This window comes from Jaculus jaculus, chromosome 1 (genome assembly GCF_020740685.1).
Source record: "Jaculus jaculus isolate mJacJac1 chromosome 1, mJacJac1.mat.Y.cur, whole genome shotgun sequence".
Taxonomy (NCBI): Eukaryota; Metazoa; Chordata; class Mammalia; order Rodentia; family Dipodidae; genus Jaculus; species Jaculus jaculus.
In genome coordinates this window covers 57,210,288-57,237,378 of record NC_059102.1, presented here as the reverse complement: position 1 = coordinate 57,237,378, position 27,091 = coordinate 57,210,288, and the positions used below count along the sequence as shown (strand labels likewise).

At 47.1% G+C, this 27,091-nt stretch overlaps 1 protein-coding gene and 1 pseudogene across 3 annotated transcripts in view; one reads left to right on the top strand and one right to left on the bottom strand.

Moving 5' to 3' along the window:
- Positions 1-9,723: 9,723 nt before the first annotated feature.
- Positions 9,724-10,614, bottom strand: LOC123455606 (annotated as a pseudogene).
- A 1,916-nt stretch (positions 10,615-12,530) lies between these two features.
- Positions 12,531-27,091, top strand: part of Kank1 (KN motif and ankyrin repeat domains 1) — a 270,405-nt gene continuing 255,844 nt past the window's right edge. For 2 of the 3 annotated variants that reach the window (XM_004653151.2, XM_045145270.1), the window contains exon 1: positions 12,532-12,659. The gene's annotated coding sequence lies outside the window, so the exon portion shown is untranslated. Of the gene's footprint in view, positions 12,660-27,091 lie in introns of all 3 variants that reach the window. The other variant, XM_045145275.1, reaches the window with a different exon arrangement.

Below are 27,091 nucleotides of genomic sequence, written 5' to 3'. Positions count from 1 at the left end.
TGGGTGTGGTGGCTCACACCTTTAATCCCAGCATTAGGGAGGCAGAGGTAGGATGCTGTGTGTTCAAGGCCCGCCTGAGATTACATAGTGAATTCCAGGTCAGCCTGGGGTAGAGCAAGATTCTACCTCACAAAACTAAAAATAAAAAAGGTCAAGTCTAATATCTAATAAGTATAAATTCAACAACAGTTAACAAGTGATATAATAATAATTACATAGTACAGAATAGAGGAAAAATAAAAGCATCTTTTTTTTTTTTAAATTTAATTTATTAGTTTTCTTTTCAGTAAATACAGGCAGTTTGGTACCATTATTTAGGCTCATCTGTGATCTACCCCCTCCCATTAGGCCCTCCTTATTATTGAAAATGGGTCGTGAATTGTGGAGTTAGCCCCCAGTTATTAGTATGATAAATGTCTCTGAAAATCATGACCCAACATGTAACTCTGACATTCTTTCCGCCCCCTCTTCCGCAAGATTTCCCTGAGCCATGCTGGGTTCATTTTTGGTCTGCTTCAGTGCTGAGGTGTTGGGGGCCTCTGAGGCTCTGGCTCTCTGATTTGGTAGGAGTTGATTTTTCTCTGCATTGATCTCCTTCCCCTTTGTGCTGGTATCCAGTTCACAGGAAAACATCACCCTTGCTTATTTTGCCAGTTGTCCTTAGTTTCAGTTGGGCCCCTTCTGAGGTATGTTGGGGCAGCTCTCTTCTTAGGATCTGCATCTATCTGGAAAAGAGAAGCAGATTCTCCAACGGAGAGTAAGTTAGCACCCAGAAAATTGAGATAACACTTACTTTTTTGATAGACAGTTTGATAGGTGTAGGCCCTCTTATACCCCGTGATTGATGGTAGCTTGATATTGTAGAGTGGGCTTGTGTTTGGGTATGGTTCTGACTTGTTTCCCAGCTCCAGCTAAGGGTCTAGTACCACTGAGTGGATCAGTTAGCCAAATCAAGAGCAATTGATTACTCACCATGGCTGTGTACCACTATTGCACTTGTGTGGGTATCACATCCGGTTAATTGTTGCTACTTAGGTTAAACAATGTGTTGCTTGGACACATCTTGGTCACTTCCCCCAGTCGCCTATGTAGCGCCTCTGGCACTAGACACGCTGACTGTCTGGGGACTGACTCTCTCCTGGCTTCCAGCCATGTCATTCCATTTTACGTGTCAGCTGCGTATGGAGTCTTCAGCAATAGGGTCTTACCACTGGCCTTTGGTGGGTCATCAATTACTCTGACAGAAGTCTGTCATTGTTTTGGGAAACCTTGTAGGTTTCTCTGATCAAAAGCTCATTGTGGATTGTAGGCCCAAGCTGGAAGTGGGGGTTACAGGTCAGTGTCCACTAAGAAATTGAGGAAAAAGATAACTAATATACAAGAGTTAGAGAGGAGAGAGATAGAGGGGGGAGGGGGAATAAAAGCATCTTAACACTTATATCTATATGCCCATTCTTAACAAAGTAGGACAGAAACACTCACTGCAATTACAGTCCTCATTTTTTTTCTGACTAGTCACTTGGCCTTAGCTGGTATTTGTGACTACCTTCCCTTCTACTCCCCATTCTGTATTTCCTCCACCTTCAGCAAACACCTCAGCAGGTCTTGGTTCTTTACCTTGAGGAATGACCCATACCTCATTCCTGAAGGATCTGGCCCATTTATCACACTTTGATTGGGTTATTGTAGCTTCTCATTGGCTGTGATTACAGGTCATTGTAAAAAGGCGTCCTGAAGGATCTCCTGCACTCCAGACATACTCTTACTTACCTCCATTGTGGAGCTGCTGTCCAATTTCTACTGGTAATCTGGATCAATCACCCTTGCCAACACTCTAACTCCTTTCTCAGCCTGTTCACTCAAAGGCATCAGTCTTAGCTTCCAGTTCAATGGAATGCTTAGTAACATATATGGGATGTTGATCCAGGGTATTGCCACCTAGTCGGCAACGTAACTGTTTCTTTAAGAGGCCGGTCCACCATTCTATCAAGCCAGCTGCTTGGGTGGAGGGGCACATGGTAAAACCAGTGAATTCCATGATCATGAGGCCACTGCCGTACCTCCTTGGTAGTGAAGTGAGTTCCTTGGTCAGAAGCAATGCTGTGTGGAATGCCATGACAGTGGATGAGGCATTCTGTAAGCCCATGGGTGGTAGTTTTGGCAGAAGCACTACATGCAGGAAAAGTAAATGCATGCCCAGAATAAGTGTCTTTTCCAGTAAGGACAAAACGCTGCCCTGCCCTTCCCATGATGGTAGTGGTCCAGTGTAGTCAACATGCCACCAAGCTGCTGGCTGGTCACCCAGAGGAATACTACCATATGGGGGCTCAGAGTTGGTGCCTGCTGCTGGCAGATTTGGCACTCAGCAGCAGCTGTAGCCAGGTCAGCCTTAGTTTAGTCCATGTTGTTGGGCCCACGGATAGCCAGCATCTCTACCACCATGGCCACTTTGTTGCTCCATGATCTTCTTAGACCCATGGCATCTAGTACACCCAATGAAGCAATTGTGGCTGCCTCTGTGATGTCTTCGTCACATATAAAGGCAATGACTGGGACCTTAAGGTATGCTGGTACTCCCTTCACAAATCTTGTTTCTGATAGTCTTAGTGAATGGCACATCTTCTAGACACTCCCACTGTGGAGGATGAGTTCACATGGCAAGTCACTGCAAACTAGCAGCTTTCCGAGTCACTTGTATGTGGGCTGGAGTAACACACCCAAGTGAGGAATGTGCTACCTTCCAAATCCATATAGGCCCACTAGATGTTCTTCTATCACTAAGATAGGAGGGGCCAAGTGCAACAACTTATCCTTCACCTTAGAGGGAATATCCTTGCATGCCCCACACCACTGAACCCCTATAAATTTCACTGAGTTGGAAGGTCCTTGAATTTTGGATGGGTTTATTTAGCTGTACCAAGCTACTCCAGAGTGGCTGCCACCTCCTGCTCATTTGTGGAAGGGACAGATCAAGATCCCTGTGAACTAATCTATGACACAAGGCTGGAAAATTAATATAATCTTGAGGTAAAACAGTAAAGGGCTACTGCTGACCTTGCCAGCTGAAGGCAAACTGCTTCTGGTGGTCCTTATGGACAGGTATGGAGAAGAAAGCATTCACAAGATCAATAGCTGCATACCAGGTAGCAGGAGATGTGTTAATCTGCTCAAGTACAGAAACCACATCTGGTTCAGCAGCTGCAAATGGAGCCACCATCTGATTAAGTTTCTGATAATCCGCTGTCATTCCCAGGATCCATCTGTCTTCTGAATAGGCCAAATAGGAGAGTTAAAGGGAGATGTGGTGGGAACGGCCACCCCTGCATCCTTCAAGTCCTTTATAGTGGCATTAACTTCTGCAATCCCTCCAGGGATGCGATACTGGTTTTGGTTTATTATTTTCCCTAGGAGTGGGAGCCCCAAGGGCTTTCATTTAGCCTTTCCAACCATAATTGCCTTCACGTCACACGTCAGGGAACCAATATGGAGGGTTCTGCCAACTCCCAAGTACATCTATCCCAATTATGCATTCTAGGACTGGGGAAATAACCACAGGATGAGTTTGGGACCCAATGTCAGTCTAACATTTGCCAAAACTCCATTGATCACCTGACCTCTGTAAGCACTTACTCTAACTGGAGGGCTACAGTGCTGCTGTTTGGGGTCTCCTGGAATCAATATCAGTTCAGAACCAGTGACCAGTAGGCCCCCCAAAGTCTGGTTATTTCCTTTTCCCCAGTGAACACTTACCCTAGCAAAAGACCATAAGACCCTCTGAGGAAGAAAGATAGGACTCAACTTAATATCGAAACTTTTGGGGATTGTGGAAGGGTCCTTCCTCAAGGGGAACCAGCTACCCCTTCAATCAAGGGGCTCAGGCTCTGTAAACTGGCTCAAGTCTGGAAACTGGTTAAGAGGCCTTGATTCTCTGTTGCTACAATTCAAAGTGGCCTTTCGTTCCTTTGCTCTGGAACTTTTCTGCTTATACAAATCAAGCAGGAACTTAGTAGGCTTCTTATCTATTTGACTTCTGGGAACACCGTGATTAATCAGCCAGTACCAAAGGTCTACACGAGTCATGCCATTATGAGCATTGTTTTGCCTCCGTCCATTACGGTAAACATGCTCACCTTGCTTTTGTCGATTCCGCGCTGCCACTTGGCTTCTGTTACTCTGAGATCTAGTTAGACCCATTGCCTCTAAGTCACCTAATGCAGCAACTGCGGCTCCCACTGTGATGTCTTCCTTACATAGAAGACCAATGATAGGGGACTTTAAATATGCCGGTGCTCCCCTCACAAATCTGTTTCTTATAGTCTTAGTGAAGGACACATCTTCCGGATGCTCCCATTGTGGAGGCAAAGATGAGTTTACGTGGCAAATCCACTCCAGCATTCCAAGTTCTCTGAGCCTTTTAATCCCTTCATCAACACTAAGCCAAGGGGTATCAGGCAGCTCGAGCTCATTCACAGTAGGCCATCTTTGGATCCATACTTCAGCCAACCAGTCAAATAAACTCTTGGCACCTCTTCCAACTGCGCGAGCTGCAGCGTTAAATCTAAAATCTCTGCTCAATGGGCCCATCTCCATAAACTCAGCCTGACCTAATCTTATATTCCTTCCTCCATCATCCCACACCCTTAGAATCCACTCCCACACACATTCCCCATGCTTCTGCTTGTACACGTTAGAAAACGCTCTAAGTTCCTTAGGGGTGTACCTCACCTCCTCTTGTGTCATGCTTTCTACCGCACCTTTAGGGGCCGGCCTAGCCTTATGCCTGTTTATAGATGTATCGAGGGGTGGGCACTGAGGGGCATCAGCACGCTCTTGTTTGGCAACTCCTGCAGGGGAGGTCAAGGCTGGGTCCTCAGACAAAGCAGGGTTAATTCCCTCCTGTGGAAAGGGCCATGCTTCAGGGCATGGGGGTGGGGATGCAACTGCTGCTAAGGGAGGGGAGGTGGCATTCTCATGCAAAATAACTTCATCAGAATCTGAGAATTCAAAGTCCCCAGATTCTTCAGGGTCCTCCCAGGCATCCCCATCCCAAATTACAGCATCACACTCTTTTCCAATCCGTGCCTTCACTTTAACTACTGATGGCCCTTGAGGTTGGGACTTGAGTTTGTGTTGCAAGTTAGCCAAACGTCCAATGAGGGCTTGGGCTTGGTTTTCGGCAATTTGAGCCCGGTTCTGGCTAGAGAGGAGACTCTCCTCCAGGGCACCCTTAGAAACCCTGAGATCATGTATGTGGGCCTTGAGCTGAGAATATTCCTTTCTGAGCTTCTGCTTTTCCCGTAACAGTTTATCTAGAGATGCTAGAAGCAACCAACCAGCATCATCATGCGTCTTACTTTTCCACAAATACTCAAAAGTTTTAGACACAGAATCTCTAAATCTTTGGCTGTTCACAAAACGTGGCTCAGGATCAAATACATCTGTCTCCCGGAGTTCTTTAAATAGTTCACACCATGGATTATCGGCGCCTTCCTTATTACAAGTAAAAGCGCTCTCCTCATTTCCAGCAAAGCTTTTAGTAGCAAAGAAGTTGGAAAGCCAACTCCAGACAGCACCAAGCCCACTAGAGGAAAACATCCTGACAATTCTGCTTCTCTGGAACTACTACTCCTGGTACCACAGTGTGGATTAGAATGAATTGTATGAAAAGAGAATTTATTGGATTAGCTTACGGCAGTCCAACACTAGCAGTCTGCAGGCCTGAGAGTCGAACCGGTAGCTGCTCAGTCCACGTGGCTGGAAGCGCGGCAGTCCCCTATCCAGCACTGAAGGCCTGGAGGCTTCCAGGAGAGCCGCTGGTCTTCGGTCCACACTGGAAGGCTGGGGAAGCTTGGTTCCAATGCTGAGGAAGGATAGCCGAACAGGATGGGTGCTCGGGCAAGTGAAGCACTTACCAGCAAGAGTCACCGGCAGCCAGGCAGGAGGAAGGGGCTCTCTCCTCTCAGAACTTCCGGACACAGAAGCCCACCACCGCCGGTAGGGCCGCCCACTCTGGAGGAAGGGCTCACTCAGGGGAAGGACCTCCTCCTTAGTTAATCCTTCCCGGAAGCAACTGTCTGTGGATTCCTAACTAGATCAAGTTGACAACAAAATTTAAGCATCACAACAACTAACATTAAAACACCATTTAAGAGCCGGGTGTGGTGGTGCACGCCTTTAATCCCAGCACTCAGTTGGCAGAGGTAAGAGATTCGCCATGAGTTCAAGGCCACCTGAGAATAGTGAAATCCACCTCAGCCTGAGCTAGAGTGAGAACCTACCTCAAAAAACAAACAAACAAAATAGCCCACACACCTTTAATCGCAGCACTCAGGAGGCAAAGGTAGGAGGATTGCCATGAGTTTGAGGCTGCCTGAATCTGCACAGTGAGTTCCAGGTCAGCCTGGAATAGGGGGAGACTCTACCTCGAAAAACAAACCAACAAAAACAAAGCTGGCTATGGTGGCACACACCTTTAATCCCAGCACTCAGGAGGCAGAGGTAGAAGGATCACTGTGAGTTTGAAGCCAGCTTGAGACTACATAGAGAGACCCTACCTCGAAATTAGTACCCCCTTAATAAAAAAAATATATATTTAGGCCCATGCTCATCTGTCTGTGGAACTAGTACAGCCCTGCTCCCCCCGCCCCAGGCAGAGGGTGGGGAGCTCCCTTAGTGACTGCTAGAGTTTTTGACATCAGCATTCCTTATTAGGTCTCAGCTGAATTAACTCTCAATTAAATGGGGAGCACACCCCCTCTTTCCCCAAAGACCCCCACATCATTCAGCTTCACTCAGCCTTCATTTTATCTTCTACTATAAGTTTGATGAAAAGAGTGAATCTCAAAAGACAGCAGTTGTTTGAAAACTTCTGGGTTGGAGGATGGTGCTGAGGTCAAGATCAAAGACCACAAGGTCAGGGGTTCCTGGCCAAGGGAACGAACACTTCAGTGGCAATGACTCAGTACAGCTTTATTATTGCTACCCAAGTAGAGCGAGACCCTACCTTGAAAAACAAACAAAAAAGATGCGCACACCGTCCCAGCTGAAAGTGACCAGAGCTCTTGCTCTAGCAAACTGGCTCCAGTCCTGCCTCCACCATTTAGCTCGGTGCCTTCCTGCCAAAAACCTGCTCTAGCCCCTCTTTTCTTTTTTGTAATTTATTTTATTTATTTGACAGAGAGAGAGAAAGAGAGAGAGAAAATGGGTGCATCAGGGCCTCCAGCCACTGCAAACAAACCCCAAATGCATGCACCAACTTGTGCATCTGGCTTAGGAGGGTCCTGGGAAATCGAACTTGGGTCCTTTGGCTTTGCAGGCAAATGCCTTAACCACTAAGCCATCTCTCCGACCCCTCATTGAGATTTTTAAAAAATATTTTATTTTTTTTATTTAGTTGAGAGAGAGTGAGGTGTACATCAGGCTTTATGTGGACACTATTGAACTCAGGTTGTGAAGACTTTCCAGGTATGCACTTTAACCACTAACCACTGTGTCATTTCTCCAGCCCTCTTTTTTTTTTTTTTTTTTGGTTTTTCAAAGTGGGGTTTAACTCTAGTCTAGGCTGACCTGGAATTCACTATATAGTCTCAGGGTGGCCTTGAACTCACAGTGATCTTCCTACCTCTGCCTCCCAAATGCTGGGATTAAAGGCATGCGCCACAACTCCTGGCTACCAACCCTCTTTTATTAATTAATTAATTAACTAATTTTGTAGGTAGGGTCTCACTCTGGCTCAGGCTGACCTGGAATTCACTATGTAGTCTCAGGGTGACCTTGAATTCTCAGAGATCCTCCTACCTATTCCTCCCAAGTGCTGGGATTAAAGGCATGCTCCATCACATGGCCAGCTGTCTTTTAAAAAATATGTATTTTTAAGTTTTATTTATTTATTTAAAGGGAGAGAGAGAGAAAGGTAGATAAAGAGAGAATGGGTGCGCCAACTTCTAGCCACTGCAAACAAACTCCAGATGTACGTGCCACCTTGTGTATCTGACTTTATGTGGGTACTGGGGAATCACACCTGGGTCCTTTGGGTTTGCCAGCAAGTGTCTTGACCACTAAGCCATCTCTCCAGCTCTAAAAAGAAAAAAAATATTCATTTATTTATTTTCAAGCAGACAGAGACAGAGAAAGAAGAGAAACAGGCAGAGAGAATGGGCATGCCAAGGTCTGCCACTGCAAATGAACCCAGATGCATGTGCCACTCCATCCATCTAGCTAGCCCACTTTGACCTGGAATTCATATGGCCCAAGCTGGCCTTGAACTCATAGCTAGCCTCCTACCTCTGCCTCTGGAGTACTGGGATCAAAGTGCGTCACTACTCCTGGCCTGTTTTTTTTTTTTTTTTTTTCCAGGTAGGATCTCACTGTAACCTAGGCTGACCTGGAATTCACTGTGTAGTCCCAGGCTGACTTCACATGCAGATGTCCTCCTACCTCTGCCTCCCAAGTGACCCACCAAGTTCTGGGAGAGGTTGTTTTTTATTGCAATACGAAATTTCTCAGAAAGCTAAACTGCTTATGAGAAGGTGATTAGTGACAAAGGACATTTGCGGTGAATACTTGCAACACATACTCTCACTGCAATAGCAATGGTAGATGGCTTTGACATTACCAAAGTATTACAGTGTTACTATTCCTAGGTACACACTTGGGTATGCTATGGAGACCCACTTTGCTCTAAACTACACTGAAATTGAGTCAGCCAAAACTTGCTGACTTGTTGAGTATTCTGACATCCTGTGTGCATAAAACTTGCGGGTAAACAAAGAGGAAACAGCTGAGTGTGGTGGCGCATGCCTTTAACCCCAGCACTCAGGAGGCAGGGGTAAGAGGATCACTGTGAGTTCAAGGCCACCCTGAGACTACGTAGTGAATTCCAGGTCAGCCTGGGCTAGAGCGAGACCCTACCTCGAAAAACCAGGAAAAAAAAAAAAAAAAGCTGGACAGGTGGTGTACGCCTTTAATCCCAACACTTAGGAGGCAGAGGTAGGAGGATCGCTGTGAGTTCACTACATAATGAATTCCAGGTCAGCCTAGGCTAGAGTGAGACCCTACTTCTACCTCTACCACAAAAAACAAAACAAACAAAAAGCAGGGCCCCCGTGCTTCTGACTCCCTGCCTGGTACCACAGTTGAAAATGGTTATTCTTTTCAGAGCCTTGTGGGCACTGGAACAAGTTGAGAGTGGCTGCCCAACCCAAAGGTCCTGTTTTGGGGGATGAAAGAAACAAGGTCCAGAGGAGCAGAAGGTTTGCTGGCTTATGCTAGAGCAGCTGACCAAGGCTGAGGAAATGAACTTTCCTGTCTTGAACACCTTCCTTTGCTTATGCCAGCAGTCGGGGGACCACCAAGTTTAAGGTGTGTTTCCTAGCCACGTCTCAGTTGCAGTCGTTTTGGCCTATGACCGATTTCTTTTTAGCACATAAGATGGTGAGATGTGGATGAGGCTGACTGGTTGCATGTGGCATGCCAGAAAGGTCAAGAGAGCCCTCCCTATCCAGAGCACCAGTGGTTTGAAAGATGGCATTAAATTATGCTAGTTTGGGCTGGAGGGATGGCTAATGGTTAAGGCACTTGCCTGCAAAGCCAAAGGACCTCGGTTCAATTCCCCAGGACCCACATAAGCCAGATGCACAAGGGGACACATGCATCTGGAGTTCGTTTCTCTGCCTCTTTCCTTCTCTCAAATAAATAAATATACATACATATATATATATATTACAAATTTATCAGTTGTTTAATTAGGTTCTTAGTAAGAAACTTAGAACACCAATTTGTGAGGATAAATTCCATTCGTTAGAGCAAAAACCGACCACAGGTAGCCCTGGAGCTGAGGAACAGCTTTGATCTTTGGCAAAATTTGCGAGTTCACAGCTTTCTGATCTTACGTTGCTCTGTAATCTCGTACTTCTCCTTCTCTGTGTCAAAGATCTCGCCTTCCTGATGCCTGGGCTTCCGCAGTTTCGTCTTCTTGAAGTAAGCATCAGTGAGGTGTTTAGGAATTTTAACTTTGCTGATATCAATTTTTGTGGAGGTGGCAAGGACAAACTTTTGGTGTGTTCTACGCAGAGGAACTCGATTGAGAGAAAGAGGTCCAGTCACAAGTAGTAAGCCACTTTCCAGCTGCTTCAGGAAAACCACTCTCTTGCCTCTGTGGCGTCCTGTGAGGATGATCAGGATGGTCCCGGGAGTGATGCTGGCGCGCAGCGTCTCACATGCTGACCGGAGGGTTTCTTGCCATGCTCAACAGCTTCCGTGGCACGTCTTCATTAGGATAATACCTCGGCATTTTACGAAGCTTAACCATGCGGGTACCTCCATTCTTGTCACCAACGACTGGTTTTGTGACCGTAGCAAGAACCTTTTCCCTTTTTTTCTTTACAACCTTGGATTGGGCAGTTGAGTACTTCCTCTTGTACAGAGCCTTTCTGGAATACATAGCTGATCGGGAGTACCTGCCAATTCCTCTCAATTCTGGCTGCAGTGGGGCTTCCCTTTCTTTGGCTTTGTAACCTTAGGGTCACCCTTTTTAGCCCTGCCAACAGCATCAGCCTTCTTGACTGCAGGTTTCTTCTCAGTGTCTGCTTTCTCGGACTTTTCACCCGCCATCTTGTAAGATGGGAAAGAGAAATAAATAAAATTTAAAAACTATGCTAGTTTAGGGGCACACCTGTTTTTTTTTTTTTTCCCCGAGGTAGGGTTTTACTCTAGTTCAGGCTGACCTGGGATTCAATATAGAGTCTCAGCGTGGCCTCGTACTCATAGCGATCCTCCTACTTCTGCCTCTGAGTGCTGGGATTAAAGGCTTGGGCTACGACTCCCGGCCATTTTTTTAACTAATTAATTTTTAAAAAAGATTTTATTTTTATTTATTTGAGACTGGGAGAGGGAGGGAGAGAGGGAGAGCGAGAGAGAGTGAGAGAGAGAGAGATCAAGCGAGTGAGCGAGAGAGAGAGAGAATGGGCACCCAGGGCCTCTAGCCATTGCAAAAAGAACTCCAGATTCATGCACCCCCTTGTGCATCTGATGAACTGGGATCTGGAGACGTGAACCCCTGCCCTTAGGCTTCCCAGGCTTGCGCTTTAACGGCTAAGCCATCTCTCTAGCCCCAATTAATTTTTCTATAGTTTTCTACAGGTTTTTTTTTAATAGTCCGTCTTTCTGTCCTTGGCCTCAGTTCCTACTTATCTCTGCAGGATGGACTGACTTCCGACTTTGGTCCAGCATTCATTCAGGAGGCAGGCCTAGCCTCTCTGGAGTCCCCTGAACAATTGTCCTGCGTTGAACATCAGGCTGTGGGTCAAGCAGCTGTGATGGCCATTGAGGACCCTGGGGTGGCTCTTGCTGGTGAGAAGTTCCTAAACGTGCCAGCGTCTGCTGTGCTTTAGATCAGCGGGAAGCCAGTGCCCAGCACGCTGAGGAGTCCCCCTCATCCTTCCCCCCCACTTATTTATTTGAGAAGCAGACAGAGAGAATGGGCGCGCTAGGGTCTCCAGCCACTGCAAACAATCTCCAGACGCATGCACCTGGCTTATGTGGGTCCTGGGGAATTGAACCTAGGTCCTTTGGCTTTGCAAGAAAACACCTTAACCACTACGCCATCTCTCCAGCCCCCAATTTATTTATGAGACAGAGTGGGGGGAGAAGGAGAGGGAGGGAGAGGTAAGGAGGGAGAGGGAGGGAGAGGAAAGAATGTGCACATCAGGGTCTCCAGCCGCTGCAAGCAAACTCCAGATCATGTGCCACCCTGTGCATCTCACTTACTTGGGTCCTGGGGAATCTAACCATGGTCCTTTGGCTTTGTAGCAAAAGGCCTTAACCCCCAAGCCATCATTTCTCCAACCCCCTCCTTCTTTTAGTGGCGCGGAACTAGCACTCGGTACAAAGGCGCTAGGTTGGGGTGTTAACCGTGCCCCCTCGCGCGCCCGGCTCCCCTCGTAGAGAGGACGGGCCGAGCAGTCTCCAGGGCAGGAAGGGCTTTGCTGTCCGCGGGGCGGTCAGGTGCAGCCGCGTGGAGCGAGCGCGTCGGGGTGGCGGGAGTCCGAGGTGTCCCTGGTCGGGTCCGGACAGCGCGCAGGCGCACTGGGCCCGCCGCGGCCGGCTCTCCGGGTACAAAGAGCGGGGTGCACAACTGGACTGCTTTTGGGGATGGAAGAGGAAGGTCTGCGGGCCGGTGCGTCCCTGCGCTCGGCTGGGCTCCGGGATTCCGCGTGCTGGCGGCGGCGGCGCGGCCCGGGATTTAATTGTGGCGCTGCCCGGGAGGCCCGCCCCTCGGCGCCCCGCCCCGCCCCGCCCCGCCCCGCTCGCCCGCCCGCCCGCCGGCCCCGCGCGCCAGGTTGCGACGCGCGGCTCTCCGGAGGTGAGTGTCGCCCGCTCCGCGCTGCGCCCCCGGTCCCCGGCCGCGCGCGCGCCCCGCCTGCCACCCCCGCCCGGCCCCGGCCCCGCCAACCCCGTGCGCACGGCGGGGACGATCGATCGGAGGCGGTGACGGTGGCTCGGGGCAGCCCTGGGCTCTGTTCGCCCGGACACCCATCAGGGCGACCCTGGAGAAGAGTCGCAGGGGTGGCTTCGTCTTCTGCAGCCGCTGCTGTCGGGGTGGGTCGAGCCGGGCTCCGAACCTGGAGCGCGCTGTGTCCCGGGCACGGAGCAGCGGGAAAGTACGTACCGGGCGGGCGGAGGAGGGGCGGCCGCCTCCGGACACCCCCAGCCGGGGCCCGCTGGCCCGTGGGTGCCTCTGGGCTCTTTCTGGTCCGGGGTGACCAGCATTCCCCGTCATGAGACAACTCTCCGCAAGGCCGAGGGTTCGCGCCGCCCAAGGGGAGGTCGGGACCCCTTTATTCTCGGTCCTCCGGCGGCAGGTGGCCGCGGGTCGCCCTTCGCGGACTCCGAGACGGCTGGCTCCGGCCGGGGGCTGCCGGGGCCGGGCGGTGGGGGAGGGGAGCTGCGCTCCGCTGTTTAGGGACTGTCCCACCGGGCCGGGACAGCGTGGGCTTCGGGAGGTCGTGCGCCAGGGCCCCGGCGGGTGCCAACGTCCTAAAGCGCACTTGATCCCCGCGCTCTTCCTCCTCCTCCTCCCGAGCCCTGCGCCCTGGCAGCCGCCGCCTCGGGGCTTCATCCTGCACCAAGTCCCCGCGGAACTTGCAGAGGCAACTTTTCGCCCAGGTCCCGCCGCAGGCCAGCACCGGCTGTGCTTCCCACGGCCGACCCCGAGCCCGCCTCGCTCCCGCCGGCGTGGATCACGGTCGGCGGCGTCCCCCAGCGCTCGCCGGCCTTACTTTGTCTCAACGGAGGGTAGGTTCATCCTATTAATTAATGGATTATGGAATGGGGCCGAGAGCCCTACGACAACCAGAGGACCCTAGATCAATAACCGTTCACCTCCTAAGCTGAGTGGAGTCAGCCTCTTTGCTTATTTCACTTTATGATGCGTTTACTCAACTTGATTTTTAGATGGTATTTAGTTGTTTTTCTGCTCGCTTTTCTTTCCTCCTCCAGCGTTCTCTACTACAAGTTGGGTACTTCCAAATTTGACATGTAATAAGCACAAAGATACATGTTTTAGTTGCATAATTCATTTGCTTTTCCTATAATCACAAAGTTATGCAATCATCAACTCTGTCTAATCTGGAATATTTTCATTGCTTCCCAAACCCTCCCCCCCGCGACTCTGTTCCCCGTTTCCTTCCCTCAGCCCCACTCCCCCACCGTAAGGCGGTTACTGCGATAGAGATGGAAAGAGAGCACTTGGGTTATTTTGCTGTTTCGAGTCTTGGGGAAAAGTGCTGCGGTAGTTGAAGGAAGGTCTGGGCAGTCACATAGGGGAGACTAAAAAGTGGGGCTGGAGGCCAGGTTGTCTATTGAAGAAGCCATGCCTCCTTAAAGAGACACTCACTGCTAACTAGAGATGACATCAGCCAAGTTGCCAATGCATTTACCCTCAGGGTCCAGAGGCACCTTTGGTGATCTTTCCCAGCTATAAACCTGCCTCTTCCACCAATGGTGGTGCAGCAGAGTGGAGAGAGGGGGAGGGGAAAGAGACAAGGAGAGAGGATAGAGACACCTTTCATTTTAAAAGCAGAGGTTTTGTTAGTCTTCATTACTGAGGACCCCAACCCAGGACCTTAAGTGGGCTTGTCAAGTACTCTACTACTGAGTTCCACCCCTAGCACCTAAAAGTAGTTTTTTTAAAAAAAGTTTTTATTTTTATGTATTTATTAGAAAGAGAATGGGTGAGCCAGGTCGTCCAGCCACTGCAAATGAACTCCATATGCATGTGCCACCTTGTGCATCTGGTTTATGTGGGATCTGGAGAATCAAACCTCTGAGCCCTTAGGTTTCGCAGGCAAGCACCATAACTACTAAGCCATCTCTCCAGCCCCAAAATAGTTTCTAAAAATATTTGCCATGGCGCTAGAGAGATGGCTGAGGGGTTAAGACATTTGTCTGTGAAGCCTAAGATTCCATTTCTTAGTACCTACGTAGAGCCACATGCACAAAGGGGCACATGCATCTGGAGTTTATTTGCAGAGGCTGGATGCCTTGATGTGCCCATTCTCTTTATCTACTTCCCTCTCTCAAAATAGATAAATAAAATACATTCTAAAATAAAATACAATGTTTGCCAAGCTCATGGAAAAGAAAGAAAGAAGCCACGGGCATCGATACACTCAAGCCCAGGTTCAATTTATGAGTGTCAGCACTTGGTGACAAATAGTCCTGTGAGTTCATGTGCTTGTATGTTAATCTCAGCCCCAGAGGAGAGAAGGGGTGCAGACAAGGAGAATGCAAGGGTGTTATAGGAGAACCAAGGGGCAGTGCTCGCAAGGCAGGGGGTGAGGAGGGGAGGTGCTGTGGACTAACTGTACGGTGTGCAGATTGAGAAGGACTGCAGTGAGTCAGTGAGAAATTACACATGCTTCATCTGGCTTTTGTGGGCTCATTTCTATGTGTTGGAAAAGTTTCAGTGAGCAGAGTTGAAGTTACCCAAATGGCATCACCTTTCATACTTCTGGTCTATGGTCCACCCTCTTTTTTTTAAAAATTTTTTATTTATTTATTTGAGAGCGACAGACACAGAGAGAAAGACAGATAGAGGGAGAGAGAGAGAATGAGCGTGGCAGGGCCTCCAGCCTCTGCAAACGAACTCCAGACGCATGTGCCCCCTTGTGCATCTGGCTAACGTGGGACCTGGGGAACCGAGCCTCAAACCAGAGTCTTTAGGCTTCACAGGCAAGCGCTTAACCGCTAAGCCATCTCTCCAGCCCCATTTTTTTTTTTTTTAATATGCAAGGAGAGAGAGAGAGAGAAGGGATGCACCAGAGCCTCTAGCCACTGCAACTCCAGATGCATGTGTCTCTGTTTACATGGTTACTGGTGAATCAAACCTAGGTTGTTTGGTTTTTTGAGGTAGTGTCTTGCTCTAGCCCAGGCTGACCTGGATTTATTATGTCGTCCTCAGACTGGCCTCTTACAACGATCCTCCTACCTCTGCCTCTCAAGTGCTGGGATGAAAGGTGTGTGCCACCACGCCCGGCTAGATATAATTTTTTATTGACAACTTCCATACTTACAGGTAATAAACCATAATCTTCACTACACTGTCCATCATATCCCCTCCCGCTCTCCGTTATGTCTTTTATTTTGATGTTATTATCTTTTTCTCCTATTATGAGGGTCTTATGAAGGTATTGCTAGGCATTGTGAGGTTGTGGATATTGAAGCTAATTTCTTTCTGGACAATTGCAATTGTAAGGAATCTTCATACATGTCCTTGTCCTTTGGCTCTTACATTCTTTCCACTACCTCTTCTGCAATGGACCCTGAGTCTTGGAGGGTATGTTGGAGATGTTTCAGTGCTGAACGGTCCTCTGTCACAGTACTGTGTTGCCTTTTGGTTCATCCCAATGGGCACTGCCATCGGAAAAGAGAAGCTTCTCTAACCAAAAGTGAGAGTAGTAAAGCTCATGACCTCTCCTCCCATACATAGGCTTTTGATTAGGTTTTCAGTACTAGGCATGTATTCCCTCCCATAGAGTGGGCCTCCAGTGCAGTTAGATAGCAGTTGTTTTGCCCCAGAATAGACATGCCACTATTGCACCTGTCAGGCATTTGGCCTGTCGGGCCGAACTTGAGGCTTCCAGCGTCCACTGTTTTCACTGCTGATGACTTCTGTCTCCCATAGGGCTGCATGCAGTGCAGCTTTTTCCAGCTTTCCTTCAGTTGGTCTATAGAAAAAAGGTTTTCAGTTCAGGTCCAGCTTGATTTCTTAGTGACCTTGTCGCCCAGGCATGTGAAGTCTTCAGCAATAGGGTCTTCCCAGTTGTTTCTGGTGGGAAACCAAGGGCCTAAACAATAGCCTGTAATGTTTTGGAGGCATGAGGGACCTCCTGGGCCAACAACTCCCTGGAAGATAACCCATCCCTGGCACTGAAAATATTATAGTAACACTGTTTGGCTTTTGGATGTGCCTTTATCCAAAAAAGTAGGCTTTCATATGTCGTATTCAGAATATCTTGAATTTTGATTGACCTCCCTTCCACCCTTCTCTTACTCAATCTCTTCCTTTGGCCTCGCTTAGGCCACTCCACTCCCTATAATCTGTTCTTCTACTTACATATGTACAATGCCGTCCTCTCAAGTCTCTCCCTCCCTTATAGCCTTTTTCTGGCTTACTGGCCTCTGCTACCGATTTTTGGTTTTAGCTCACACACGAGTCTAAACATTTGTAGCTAGGATCCATATCTGAGAGAGAACATGCTAAGTTTGGCTTTCTGGGCCTGGGTTACCCCACTTAGTATAATCCTTTCCAGATTCATCCATTTTCCTGCAAATTTCATAACTTCATTTTTCTTTTCTGCTGAGTAGAACTCCATTGTGTAAATGTACCACATCTTCATTTCCCACTCATCAGTTAAGGGACATCTAGGCTGGTTCCATTTCCTAGCTATTGTGACCGGAGTGGCAATAAACATGGTTGAGCAAGTATCTCTAGGGTAGTGAGTGAAGTCCTTAGGATATATGCCTAGGAGTGCTATAGCTGGGTCATATGGTAGATCTATTTTGAGCTGTCTCAGGAACTTCCACACTGTTTTCCACAATGGCTGGACCAGATTGCATTCCCACCAGCAGTGTAGAAGGGTTCCTTTTTTTCCACATCCTCGCCAGCATTTATGGTCATTTGTTTTCATGATGGTGGCCAATCTGACAGGAGTGAGATGGAATCTCAACATAGGTTTTTTTTTTTTTTTTTTTTTGAGGAAGGGTCTCACCAAGGCTGACCTGGAATTCACTATGTAGTCTCAGGGTGGCCTCCAACTCACAGCTTCAACATAGTTTTAATTTTCATTTCCCTGATGGCTGGGGATGTAGAACATTTTTTAAGATGTTTATATGCTATCTGTATTTCTTTTTTTTGAGAAAATTCTATTTAGTTTCATAGCCCAGTTTTTAATTATGTTGTTTGATTTCTTTCTTTCTTTTTTTTTTTTTTTTGGTTTTTTAGAGGTAGGGTTTTATAGCCCAGGCTGACCTGAAACTCACTGTGTAGTCTCAGGTTGGCTTCAAACTCATGACAATCCTACTTTTGCCTCCTAAGTGCTGGGATTAAAGGTGTGTACCACCATGCTTGGCTCTATTATTTAGTTTTTTGAGTTCTTTGTATATTAAACCTCTATCAGATGTATAGCTGGCAAAGATTTTCTCCCATGCTCTAGGTTGCCTCTTTGCTCTATTCACAGTGTCCTTTACTGTACAAAAGCCTTGTAATTTTGTGAGGTCCCAAAGGCTGATCCGTGGTTTTATTTCCTGAGGGTTGTATTCAGAAAGTCTTTGCCAGGACCATTATGTTGAAGTGTTTCCCCTACTTTTTCCTCTAGCAGTTTCAGAGTCTGTTGTTAAGGTCTTTGATACATTTGGACTTAATTCTTATGCATGGAGAGAGATAAGGATCTATTTTCATCCTTCTACAGATACATATCTAGTCCCTCCCCCCCTCCCAGCATCATTTGCTGAAGAGGCTGTCTTTTCTCCAATGAGTATTTTTGGCATTTTCTTTGAAGATCAGGGGGCTGAGCTACCCAGACTTACATGTAGGTCCTCTATTCTGTTCCATTGATCTACATGTTTGTTTTTGTGCCAGTACCATGCTGTTACTGTGGTTCTGTAATATAGGTTAAAATCAGGCATGGTGATACCACCAGCCTTACTTTTATTGTTCAAAATTGTTTTAAATATTCAGAGTTTTTTGTGCTTCCAAATGAATTTTAGGATTTTTTTTTTCTAATTCTGTGAAGAATGTCATTGGAATTTTGATGGGGATTGCATTAAATGTGTAGATTGCTTTTGATAAGGTTGACACTTTCACAATATTGATTCTTTCAATCCAGCAACTTGGGATGTTTCCATTTTTCAGTGCATTCTACAATTTCTGTCTTGAGTGTTTTAAAGTTTTCATTGTAGAGATCTTTCACTTCCTTGGTTAGGGTCTTGCTCTAGCCCAGTCTGATGTGGAACTCACTATATAGTCTCAGGGTGGCCTCAGATTCATGGAGATCTTCCTACCTCTCCTTCCTGCGTCCTCCCAAGAGCTGGGATTAAAGCTGTGTCCTTTAAGAAAAAATCCTTTAAGAAAGAATAGGTGCCCAGGGCATTCTGCTGCTGCGAACTCCAGCGTGTGCCCTCTTGTGGCACATATGCGACATTGCATGCTTGCATCACTGCATCTGGCTATGTGGGTCCTACAGATTTAAACATGAGTTCTTAGGCTTCACAGGCAAGCACCTTAACTGCTAAGCAATCTTTCCAGCCTGCAAGTTTTAAAGGGTCAAATTGGTTTTAAGTGTTATAGGAAATTACATGCCTGTTGCATGGGCAACTTGGCTCTTGTCATCTAAGTAAAAATTGAATTTTGCCAGATGTGAGATTTAAAAAGAAAACATTCATTTGAGAGAGAGAGAAAGAGGGAGGGAGATAAAGAGAGGGAGAGAGAGAAAGGGCATGCCAGGGCTTCTAGCCCCACAAGTGAGCTCCAGATGCATGTGCCACCTGTGTATCTGCTTATGTGGGTCCTGGGGAATTGAACCTGGGTCCCTTGGCTTTGCAGGCAAGCACCTTAACCACTGATCCATGTCTCCAGCCCAGATGTATGGATCTTATGTGCTCACATTTGAAAAATTGTTGCAAAGTAAAGATATACTTATCACCAACATGCAGCTCAAGAACCAGAGTTTTGTCAGAATGATGCAGACACTGCTTCTGTGCTTTCTCAGCACCACCTCCTTGGAGGAAACACTGTGCCAGCTGTAGGCTGGATTTGCATGGTTTTATACTCTACATGTGGAATCATATGATACTTTTTTTATTTTGAGGCAAACTCAACAGACTGCTCTTTTTGTTTTTTTCATTATTTATTTATTTATTTATTTATTTTGTTTTTTCAAGGTAGGGTCTCACTCTAGCTCAGGCTGACCTGGAATTCACTATGGAGTCTCAGGGTGGCCTCGAACTCATGGCGATCCTCCTACCTCTGCCTGGCAGGTGCTGGGATTAAAGGCGTGTGCCACCATGCCCAGTGTTGTTTTTTTTAATGTGAGGGTGAGAGAGGAAGAGAATTGGTACACCAGGGCCTTCAGCTACTGTAATTGAACTCCAGACACATGTACTCCTTTAAGCGCATGTGCCACCTTATGCGCTGTGTCACTGTGTGTCTGGCTTACAAGGGACCTGGAGAGTCAAATAAAGCCCTAAGGCTTCATAGGCAAGCACCTTCACCACTAAGCCATCTCTCCAGCCCTTCTGTACATTTTCAAACATACTTGAAAGAGTGCTGGGCGTGGTGGCGCACGTCTTTAATCCCAGCACTAGGGAGGCAGAGGGAGGAGGATCACTATGAGTTCGAGTCCACCCTGAGACTACATAGCGAATTCCAGGTCAGCCTGAGCTAGAGTGAAACCTTACCTCGAAAAAAAAAAAACAAAACTTGAAATAGCATGGGCACACCAAGGAAGGCCTCCTGCCATTGCAAATGAACTCTGAACATGCGTCCCTTTGTTTATCTGGCTTTATATGGGTACTGGGGAATAGAACCTGGGTCCTTAGTTAGACTTTGCAGGCAAGCACCTTAACCACTAAGCCATCTATCTAGTCCTATGTCTGATATTCCCCCCTCCAACATTATTCCTGTGACTCCGCATGTTGCTGTAGCTCGTTTCCATAGCTTTGTGGTATTTTGTTGTGGGCTGCAGCAGCTTATGCATTCTGTGATTGAGCAGTTTTATTTATTTATTTATTTTGAGGTAGGATCTCACTCAAGCCCAGGCTGATCTGGAGTTCACTATTTAATCTCAGGGTGGTCTCAAACTCATGGCGATCCTCCTACCTCTGCCTCCCAAGTGCTGGGATTGAAGGCGTGCGCCACCACACTTGGCATCTTCCCTTTCTTAGATGCTTAGTACCCAGATTCTCTTGGAATGTTTCTAGCTCCTAAGTGTTGCACTGCTACCTGTGGAGGTTGGGTTACCCTCAACCTAATGTGGACATGATCAAAGAAATACTGATTTAAGAGAGACACAGAGAGAAAGAGGCAGATGGAGAGTGAGAATGGCCACACCAGAGTCTCTAGCTGCTACACATGCCAGATGCATGTGCCACTTTGTCCATCTGGCTTTACATGATTACTGGGGAATCAAACCTGTGTCTGTCCGTAGGCTTTGCTGGCAAGCACCTTAACTACTGAGCTATCTCCAAGCCCCTTGGTTGGGATTTCTTTTAGCAGTCACATGGAGCTTTTCTTTTGTTTTTGTTTTTCGTTTTTTGAGGCAGGGTCATTATTTTATGAGTTAGGCCAAATTTCTGTTCAAGACGGAAAGGGATATTTTGTTAATAAATACTGTGCTTGCTGGGGTTCTGAGTCAGCTCTTTCCTGTGTGGACACCTAAGGGTGGCTTCTTACAACAGAAAATCTTGGGCTGAGTGTCAAGGTGTCTCAGAAACAAGTTGGGAAGATAAGCCTCCTCAGGAGAGAGGTGTGCGCATTGAGACCCCCTTGGCTTCCTGAACAGTGGATCTGGTACAGGCTTCCTTGCTATTCTTTTGGAAGGTAGTAAATAACTAGCTGAGTCAAAGGACAGGCAGGGGCTGGCTGTAGTGGTGCACACCTTTAATCCCAGCATGTGTTCGAGGCCAGCCTTAGACTACATAGTGCATTCAGGTTAGCTTGGGTTAGAGCGCGACTGTCCCTTGTAAAACAAAAACAAACAAACAAAAAAAGGCAGGAAGAAAATACTTGGCATCTTTTAGGGAGAGAGTGGTTTTGCACATGTACGTCAGCGTTGTGGGTTTGACTGTGAACGTGAGGGCAGGTACACAAGACCGGCATTTAGAATAAGGCAATATCCGTTACCGTTAGTAAACAGTAATTAGACTTCTATGACATACGAGGCTCTGGTGGAGGAATTCTATGTTTATAGTAGGTGGAGAAATGGCACAGGTGGAGATGAAGAGTGTCTCATGTAAGCAGTGTTTGTAGAAAAAGTAAGGTTGGGCTGGAGAGATGGCTTAGTGGTTAAGTCACTTGCCTGTGAAGCTTAAGGACCCAGGTTCAATTTCCCAGAACCCACATAAGCCAGATGTACAAGGTGGCACATGCATCTGGAGTTTGTTTGTAGTGGCTGGAAGCCCTGGCATGCCCATTCCATCTGTCTGTCTGTCTCTCTTTCTCCCTTTTTGCCTCTGTCTCTCAAATAAATAATTTTTTTTTTGTTGTTGTTTTTTGAGATAGGGTCTCACTCTGGCCCAGGGTGACCTGGAATTAACTATGTAGTCTCAGGGTGGCCTCGAACTCTCAGTGATCCTCCTACCTCTGCCTCCCAAGTGCTGGGATTAAAGGCATGCACCACCATGCCTGGCATCAGATAATTTAAAAATATATATATAAGGTCACCAGCACTGCTGGATGTATAATAGCCTGGCCAGTCACATGGCCTGAGGCCCAGCCAAATGACACTGAGATTATGCCCTTGTTCCATGGACTTGATGGTCAAGCCAGCCCCATTGCTTTCCTGTAAGTACTGTGGCTCTGCATCCCCACAAAGTCACTGAAATCTAGGGCCTGATGCTTTCTCTGTGACCTCTGGTAAGTGCCTCACTTTCCTGGCTGTGAATAATAAGCCAGGTTTGATGGTGCAGGCCTGTAATCCTTCCCAACGCTGATGTTGGAAGACTGAGTTCAAGGCCAGCTCGTGAGAAACGTATGTCTGAAAACCCCGTGTCGGGATAATGAATCCTCTCCTTCACAGGATTTATTGTGAGGGTTAAATGAGTGAAAACCAACTCTGTTGATTGAGACAGTCACAGATTTGCTCCACGAGAATACTTGGAAGACTGGGTGATATGCCATGTTGGCATTTCTTCTAAATTTCTGAACTTTAAAGTTTCCTAAAGTTTTCACAGTGTAATTAAGGCAGACACCAAAGGGTTTAAAGTAAAAGCTAAAACTCAACACTTCTCCCTGATCCCAGCTCAGCTACACTCTTGTTAAATGTTATGTTACATTATGTACAGTTAAATGGTAACTGCTATTTCTGTTTTCAGGTGATTATTATACAAAATTACCCCAGAATTTAGTGGCTTAAAAATTGTTCGGTGGTGTTACGGGTTCTGTGGTTGAGGGGCTCTGGTGGCGGCACCGGAGGCTCCTGAGATGCTGTCACGCGCTGTTGAGCGGGCTTCCCCGGGCGACGCTGGGCCTCGGCTGGGACAGCTGGAGGCTGGTGTCAGTATGGACTGCCTTGCAGTGCGCACACTCACTTGCATTGTGACCCCAGGCAGAAACGTCAGCAGGCTTGTCACATGGATTAGTCAGGGGACTCCGCAGAACGTGTGTCTAAACAATATGTTTTTTAAAAAATATTTCATTTTTATTTATTTATTTGTTTGACAGAGAAAGAGGGAGAGAGAGAGAGAAAGAGAGAGAAGGAATGGGCGTGCCAGGGCCTCCAGCCACTGCAAACAAACTCCAGAAGTGTGCACCCCCTTGTGCATCTGGCTAATGTGGGTCCTGGGGAATCGAACCAAGGTCGTTTGGCTTTGCAGGCAAATGCCTTAACCACTAAGCCATCACTCCAGCCCACAATATGTTTATTTTTAATAAATTAAAAATTTATTTATTTGAGAAAAAGAGGCAGAATATATATATATGTGTGTGTGTGTGTGTGTGTGTGTGTATGTATGTATATACATATACGTGTGTGTGTGTGTGTGTGTGTGTGTGTGTGTAGAGAGAGAGAGAGAGAGAGAGAGAAAATGGATGCACCAGGGCCTCTAGCCACTACACACGCATACACCACCTTGTGCATCTGGCTTATGTGGGTCCTGGGGAATTGAATCTGGGTACTTTCGGCTTTGCAGGCAAGTGCCTTGACCACTAACCCATCTTTCTAGCTCTTTATTATTATTATCATTTTTGGTTTGTCAAATTAGGGTCTCACTCTAGCTCAGGTTGACCTGAAATTCACTACGTAGTCTCAGGGTGGCCTCAAACTCACAGCAATCCTCCTACCTCTGCCTCCGGAGTGCTGGGATTAAAGGTGTGCACCACCATGCCCGGCCATTTATTTGTTTATTTTTTTAAGTAAAGGATTCTGGAGACCATCTTGTCTAAAATCTGCAGAGCGGGTTAACGGGGGGGGGGGGGGGGGGTGGGGGGGGTGGGGGGGGGGTGGGGGGGGGCTAGGTAGGACAGCAGTGGAACAGATGAAAACTGAACGGGGTTGCTGGGGAATTTCCTCTTGGTGGTGGGGGGAGGGGGCTGCTTTGTTCAAGCTGTCACCTGATTGGATGAGACCCTTCCACATTATGGCTGGTGACTTCTTTTCCCAGAGTGAAGTGTCCTTGTCAGTCTTCTCCCAAAGGAAGCTTCAAGTTCACACCTAAAACCAACCCTCACATCCTACAGTGAGCTCCCCCATACATCACGTGGAAGCTCTGGGGCCCTTTCTTACCTGATCTACAAAATTATGTAACTTCCCCTGCTTTTGACAGCTGCTCAGACCTCAAGGGAGGGGATACAGCGCCTCCATTTGATGGAGGCGTGTCAGAGCATGTGTACCTTTCTTTGCAAACTGCTCTCTTCTGTGTTTGATTTCCCATTACCTCCTAACTTGCCAAAAAGGAGCGGGGCTGGTACCACCTCGCACCTCTCTTCTCCTCCTTCCAGTCTTTTTTTTTTTTTTTTTTTTTTGGTTTTTCGAGGCAGGGTCTAGCTCATGCTCACTTGAAATTTTTTATTTATTTATTTTTTTTTATAATTTTTATTTATTTATTTGAGAGCAACAGACACAGAGAGAAAGACAGATAGAGGGAGAGAGAGAGAATGGGCGCGCCAGGGCTTCCAGCCTCTGCAAACGAACTCCAGACGCGTGCGCCCCCTTGTGCATCTGGCTAACGTGGGACCTGGGGAACCGAGCCTCGAACCGGGGTCCTTAGGCTTCACAGGCAAGCGCTTAACCGCTAAGCCATCTCTCCAGCCCTCACTTGAAATTTTTGTTTGTTTGTTTTTTTGAAGTAGGGTCTCACTTTAGCTCAGGCTGATCTGGAATTCACTATGTAGTCTCGGGGTAGCTTCGAACTCATGGTGATCCTCCTACCTTTGCCTCTGGAGTGCTTGGATTAAAGGCATGCACCTCCACGCACGGCTTTCCTTCCAGTCTTTACTGATGTTTTCATCTTTTGGTTCTTCTAGTTATCTCTTACAATTTCAATAAGGCATTCTGTTTTTTTTCCAAGACTCTGGGAAAATCAGCCTTGCTGGACCGTATGGTGCAAGTGTGCTTGGGAGGGCCAGGGAAAGAAAACGACAGAATTGTTGTGAGGGAAAGCCAACAGTGCCTCAGGAAAAGACTCCAGCCACTGGAGGTGTGACTGTGAGCAGATGCTGGCCTGAGCTGGTGGCATCATGGGATGGGTTTTATTTCCACCTTCCAGCTTTAAACCTCATACCTGTCTGCTTTTTCCTTCCTTGCACTTTGCATTTAAATTATGGATGCTGGAAGCAAATGACATCGTCACTAATGAAGAATCTTATAACCGATATACTGTTGAACATTTCCATGTGGATATATGCACTGAAAGACCTGTCAGAAATAACTACCTTCATTTTTTTCATTACAGAAGCAATCAGTTAATTGAAAACAATTATGTATTGCAGTGTCAGGAGCCCTGTAACTGAAGAAGGTGGCTTTATTTATTTATTTATTTTTTAAAATTCATTTAGCTAATGGAATTGGGCAATGGAGATGAGTTTAACTCCGAAGACACACTAATCCCTTTTGTAGTATCTGAGCGCACAGGAGATGAGAAGACCGGCTGCTCTGGCTGGCTTGCAGCTACTGCTTATTGCATAGGCAGTGACTCCCCGCCCCCCAGGCTAGGGTCTTACAGTGTAGCCCAGGGTCCACCTGGCCCAGGCTTGAGATCCTTGTGCCTCAGACTCCTGATTATTAGGGTGACAGTTGCTGTGCCACTGTGCCTGGCTTTGGTCTACTACTCTTTAACCTTGAAGAAAAGTATGAAAAAGCAATTATAGCAAGTCTGGAACATTTTTCTCCTTTCCTTCCTCCTGTCTTTTTTTTTTTTTTTTTGAGGTAGGGTCTCAACCTGGCCCAGGCTGACCTGGAATTGACTATGTAGTCTCAGGGTGACTTTGAACTCACAGGGATCCTCCTACCTCTGCCTCCCAAGTGCTGGCATTAAACAGGTGCATGCCCAGCTTTCTATAAAAAACTCACAGGGATCCTCCTACCTCTGCCTCCCAAGTGCTGGCATTAAACAGGTGCATGCCCAGCTTACAAGTAGATCCTTTTTTTTTTTCTTTTTTTTTTTGGTCTTTTTCAAGGCAGGGTCTCACTGTAGCCTGGACTGGACTGACCTGGAACTCACTCTGTAGCTCCAGGCTGGCCTCGAACTCAGAGCTGGGATTAAAGGTGTGTGCTATCACGCCTAGCACAAGCAGCCTTTTGAAGGGAAGGGATTGTCTCTGAGACACGACATCTCACTTTTCTGCCAAGTTCTCCCTTTTCCTTCCCCATACGGAGCCATCTATTCAAGCCACTCACCTTTGTATCATATCCCCAAGTCTTTACTCTTACTTCTTAGCTTGTAGATTAAATTATATGTGGTATCATGGAGTGTGTGCCCTGTGCCTGGCATTTCTCCCTCCATGTCCGTTTCTAGGACTGAGCCCTGTTGCTCTGTGGGTCGTGGGTTCTGGATTCCCGGGGCTGTCTAGTGACCTGTTCCGTGTGTCACTATCCTGCTGTTTGTCATTACTGTAGAAGACATTGAGCTGCTGCCCCTTTCACCTCATGAGAATAACGTGCTGTGAGTAGTTCTGTGTGTATTTTCTGGTGAGCAGATTTGAGCATTTATTTCGGATATATATTGCAGAACAGAATGTGTTTGGCCTACACTGGGGCTGGAGTAGATTCTGGCAAGACGGCCTCACCAGTCTCTGTGCCCAATTTTCACTCCTGGTGTGTAAGTTCCAATAGCCTCACACCCACTTTCCCTAGCTTGCGTATTTTTTTTTTGTCTTATTCTAGCTAATCTTGTAAATGTGTGTTGAATCTTCTAGATGACTAAAACCAGCAACCCTAAGAGAGCTTATTCTTTTTACTTTTTAGCACAGTGGAATCCAAAAGCTAAATCAGCTAGAGAATTCATCTAGGCTGGCCACGGTGGAGTTTACCTGTAATCCCAGCAGACTGGATCTCAAATTTGAGGCCAGTAAGACCCTGTCCTAAACACACATGCACACACACACACACACACACACACACACACACACACACATCTAGAGACTTTTTGTTTTGTTTCAGTTTTGAAGGTATGGTCTCTCTCTAGCCCAGGGTGACCTGGAATTCACTATGTAGTCTCAGGGTGGCCTTAAACTCACCATGAACCTTCAGCCTCTGCCTGGTGAGTGCTGGAATTAAAGGAAGCTAGAGACTTTTTTTATGAGTTCTAACCAATCTAATTTTTGTGCTTTATACTATAAAATTCACTTCTCATGTTGTTCTTTTCTGATGGAAATCTA